The sequence below is a fragment of the Palaemon carinicauda genome, chromosome 30 (genome assembly GCF_036898095.1).
Source record: "Palaemon carinicauda isolate YSFRI2023 chromosome 30, ASM3689809v2, whole genome shotgun sequence".
NCBI lineage: Eukaryota > Metazoa > Arthropoda > Malacostraca > Decapoda > Palaemonidae > Palaemon > Palaemon carinicauda.
Genome location: NC_090754.1, coordinates 81,570,396 through 81,575,934, shown reverse-complemented (window position 1 = coordinate 81,575,934; position 5,539 = coordinate 81,570,396).

Genomic DNA, 5,539 nt, shown 5'->3' with positions numbered 1-5,539 from the left:
AGGAGTGTCCTTCAAGCTATGGAAGTTTTTAATTCTAATAACCCTCTAGTTTTAAAGATTTTAGAATGGCTTTTCATTATTGGACGGAGAGGTATAACAGTTCAATTTTGTTGGGTTCCAGCACATGTAGGTGTGTCCGGGAATGAGAAGGCAGATTCACTGGCTAAGGAGGCTGCATCAGAGTTGCTGCCAAGAAGGTATCCCATTCCCTGTGATGATTTCTTACCTGACATCAAGAAATTGGTTTGCAATAAATGGCAACAGCAATGGGATAGTCAAGATGGCAATAAAATGCGAGAGATAACAAATGACATATCTCCTTGGAGGTATAATATGATGCCCCGAAAATGGGAGACGTCTCTTTGTCGTCTCCGTATTGGTCACACTCGGTTGACACACGAGTTTCTGCTGAAGGGCCAACACCAACCGTATTGTGACGACTGTGTAATACCTCTAACAGTAAGGCATTTGTTGACCGAATGCCCCAATTATAACAACTTGCGGAATAGATATTTGTTTGAGGCTCGAGGTGAGAGTGGCAGGTTCATCCTTGCCAAGATTCTTGGAAATGATGTGTCCTACCATGCAAGTGGCATTTTTAGATTTATTTCAGAAGCAGGTCCTCTGAAAAATATTTAACTTTTATGACATTCAACTTTTATGATTTTAATTGAATACTCTTTTATTTTTTATTTTATTTTATCTTTCATTTTTGTATACATAAATTAAGTGTTACCGGCGTCAATTACCTCAGATGTCAGGATGCCTGAAAACTTTAAATCAATCAATCCATATTTTACATCTTCGTTTTTTCCTATGAAGAGAATTCATAAAACTTAATCAGAATATTTTTTTTTCTTTTTGATTCAGTATCTGTTAATAATCAGAATACAAGATACTATTGCACGAATAAGGCAGAATTCTGTGTGGTTTTAAAGCTAGAATATATTATGAAATAGGGGAGGAAATTTAAGGAAATTTTAATATATTATGAAATAGGAGAGGAAATTTAAGGAAATCATAACTTGGTGAATGTAAATGTGAGGGGAAAACCTAAATAAAGAGCAGTGAAATGCATAATATTACAAATTTGTGAAATGCAATTAGTTACTTTTATAATATAAGAAGTGCTCCGACCAAGGGACGAAGTATGGAATACTGTACGTGTCAAAATAGGTGAGTCAACCCCTTCAGCAAGGACCTTGCCCTTCAGCACGAGACTGACGGGCCATACTGCCGTTGGGATTGGCCCTTCCGGTCAAACATGCTGACAGGATGAGAGGAGAGGCTAGTCACGACGGGTTTGTCCTGTTTACCCCCGATCAAGGTTAATAATAATAATAATAAAAGTAATAATAATCATGATGATGAGGATGATGATATACAATAGTAACTGAACACCTCCAGAAAAGTACGAGCACTCTATCGAAGACAAATAATCAGCTGTTTGATAACTTAGTTTATGATAGTCGCTCCTTCGACGATCAATCTTTCTGACAGAGTAAAACAAATTGATAATCAATAGCCTTTGCCTGGAAGGGTTTGAAACATATAATGAGAAATGTATGTTAAACTGAGTAGGTCCCCTGTTCCAAAAGTGCCTAAACCAATTGTGATCCTGAAGTTCATAAAGTTAGCTGGTTAAAATTCAATGTCGTTCAACAAATTTTGAACAGAACCATTACTCACATCCCACACCAGAATGATAAATGGAAGAGATCCCCTACATAATTAGTTCCTCATGCCGATGTTAATGAACAAGGACACAAAGTTAACTTCTTCGTAAGTAGTTCTTGCCCATTTCCGCACTAATTGCACTAATTGCGTGCTACATTGTTAAAAATCGTGATTTCAATCCGATTTTATCCGTAAAAATATACGGTTCTCAGCCGTATTTCAGTAAAAAAAACAGGCGAACATAATTTTTACACAAATTCTGTTGATATCTTACAGTTTGGTGCCCGTAATGAAACTCTTACGTCAATCTATCCGTTTTTAAAACGTAATCACTTTTTCAAGTTGATTTTCGTTTGTTTAACTTTTAGTTTTGCTTGGATTTCTTTGAAACTTATCGATTTTTTTTAAATAGTTTTTAAAGGTTTTAATAGGCTTAACCTAATCTTTAGTGGGTTTTTTTAAGAACTAACGAATAATTAGGGTTAAAGATAAAGGTTATTTTCGTTGACTTAGCATTTCCTTGTCTGCCTTCCAAGATTAGGTTAAGCCTATTAAAACCTTTAAAAACTATTCAAACAAAATCAATAAGTTTCAAAGAAATCCAAGCAAAACTAAAAGTTGAACAAACGAAAATCAACTTGAAAAAGTGATTACTTAATTTAGAGGAACCATTTTGCTTATTTATAACTCGCAGAACAACATGTAAAAATAAATGTCAAGGCTGCCTATTCATATAAGACACAAATATTTTATAATTTTTCATTAAATTGCATCAAGGAATGGGGTTTAATTATGAATATACTGTATACACACACACACACACACACACACACACACACACACACACATATATATATATATATATATATATATATATATATATGCGTTTGTACATCTATTTATCTATATATTATAAACAGGCGCACAGACACGCTCACACACACACGTACACACACAAACACACAGGTGCGCGCGCGCACACACACACACACATATATATATATATATATATATATATATATATATATATATATATATATATATATGTGTGTGTGTGTGTGTGTGTGTGTGTGTGTGTGTGTGTGTGTGTGTGTGGATTTTGTAATGCGTAGAACGGTTGGAGATGGTGGAGAAGGATTGGACTGGATTGGCAATAGGAAATTAGTCGCTCTATAATATGCTGATGGCGTTGTCCATATTAGCAGAACACCAACTCAGTAAATTATTACTTATAAAGAAATTTCTTGATTGCATTAAAAGCTGGTTATGTATTAAATGAAAGTTTCAATATTTTTTTATATTTTGTACCAAATATCTAATTAGCACAAAATGAATAAATATTGCCTTTTTTCTAAATGTCTCTTAGATGGTAGTGGCGAGTTTTTAATTCATTTTATTATTTTTTTAATAATTAGATTCAAGTTTATCAATTTTCATAACAAGTTGTGAATATCAAAAGGATAGAAATTGATTTCCATATACAAATATTGTGTTAAACATAGAAACATCTCCATTGATGGAAATAATGGACAAAATATATTGTAACTATGATTTCTTATAACCAATATTGAATACAACTAGAAAAATTCTGATAAATAAATATATAATAAATTTATTTATCATGTTCCAAACATTAATCCGGATATATTGGAATTATGATTTTCATTAAATGTCCAAGGCAATTTTACTTAAACTATGGGAAAGCATTGAACGAAAACCTTTCAAAATATAGATTTTTCAAAATTCCGTGTAGAGGAATACGATTTGGAATTAAATGTTAACTGGGAATACATTAAAATACACAATTTTCCGTGTATTCAAGATAAATAAAATAACCCATAATTTATGAGATTAAAAAAAGTTATTGAGTTTTCTCTTCAGAAAACGTTTCCAGAAGAGGAAGAGAAATGACCCCTTCGAAATTTCAAAATAAATTGCATTATTCATAAATTGTGGGATATTTTATTTAACTAGGAACAGATAGAAAGGAGCATATATTGTGGATGACACGCAATAGATTACTTTGATTAAACAAAAAAGTCTATTAGATTCAAATATTCGGGGAAAGTTTCCCAACAAATAACGTATTTAGAAAGTTAAATAGATAAATGGCAAACTCTGATAGATGTTAAGTAACATAGAAAGACACTAAGAACCCGTAAAAGAAGGAGTAACCTTTTTGTTTACTGGTCTTGAATTGGTGGATCAGATCTTGATTTCTTCGGTCTCTTAACTTGAAAAAGGGAGAAAGTTAACTTGTGTAGCTAACAGTCACTAATTGAGGAGAGTCCCATTATCTTTGGTTTCGGAGTTAACCGCCTTTATTCTTTTCTTGCTGATTAAATTACCGTTCCCACAAAAAAAAAAAAAAAAAAAAAAAAAAAAAAAAATTCCTGTCGGTGTAGTAGAAAAAGTGCTTATTGTTCAACTTCACAAACTTTTGTGCGTGTGTATGTGTGTATGATTGTCCGTGTAATTTAGGATAGCTTTGTCAATATGAGAGTTAGGTAATCATATTGGGGTTAATAAGGACGTGTTTTACAGGGGGGTAAATGTATTGATAAAGGTTGGTGTACTGTACAACAATAGTTGCAAGTCAAGAATTATCTTAAAGGTTTAAAGGTCACTCATGAATGGCAATGGTAAGGGATAGGACAACGTACTAGAGACTGACCATGTAAATATATGATCAGTGACCAAGCCCCCTTTCCATCTTAGGACCAACGAAGTTTAAAGGTCACTCTTGAATAGCAGAGGCAAGGGACAGTGACATTGTCCTAGTAAGCAGGACGATGCCCTAGTGACTGACCATATGCATATATGATCAGCGCCCATGCTAGGACCAGGGAGGGCCAGGAAATGTGTGCTGATGACTCAGCTGGTAGACTTATAGGCTCCCCCAACCCTCTCCCCATCCTTAGCTCTCAAGGATGGTGAGGTTGCAGACACTACAATAAACTATCGAGCCTGAGCAGGACTCGCACCCCAGTCTGACGATTACCAGGTAGAGACGTTACCAATACTCCACAACAACCTACGCAATGACTATTGATGACTGAGCTGGTAGACCTAAAGCCCCCATTCCTTCTCACAAGGTCGGTAACTAGAAACTCTCGAGCTAGAGCGGGTCTCGAATCCCTGTGCAACAGATTCCCAAGCAGGGACGTTTCCAAAAAGCTACCACACTCTAGGAGATGTATTGGATGTGAGAAATGGAAGAGGTGGCTTACTTTAGAATCAGAAGAAGATGGCAATCTTTCTCCCCCGTGGATTTTTATTATTCGTTGGATGGGTTGGATTCGTGTATAGGTTGTTACCACTTGACGAGGAACTTTATCTTATTCTATTTGAGCATCCTAATACCTTCGAATATCCTGACTGCGTCGTTGATTCTTCTGGAAGAATCATAGATGTTTATTATCTATTAAATTGGAAAGAGGAAAGAGGGCGTTTTGGAATGGAGCTCATATATCATTGAAATATGTCATGGAGGATAATGGGCCGATGATTTTGATGGGAGTATAAACTTCTTGAAAAAAAAAAAACGTAAAAATATACTGTTCTCAACCGTATTTCAGTAAAATACATGCGACCTTACTTTTTTGTTATATTTTACGGGTAGGTGACCGTAATGTCACTCCTTTACGTCAATATATCCGGTTTTATTATTATTATTATTATTATTATTATTATTATTATTATTACTTGGTAAGCTACAACCCTATTATTATTATTATTATTATTATTATTATTATTATTATTATTATTATTATTATTATTATTGGTGTTATTATTATTATTATTATAACCTTTCTAAGCTACAACCCTAGTTGGAAAAGCAAGATGCTATAAGCCCAGGGGC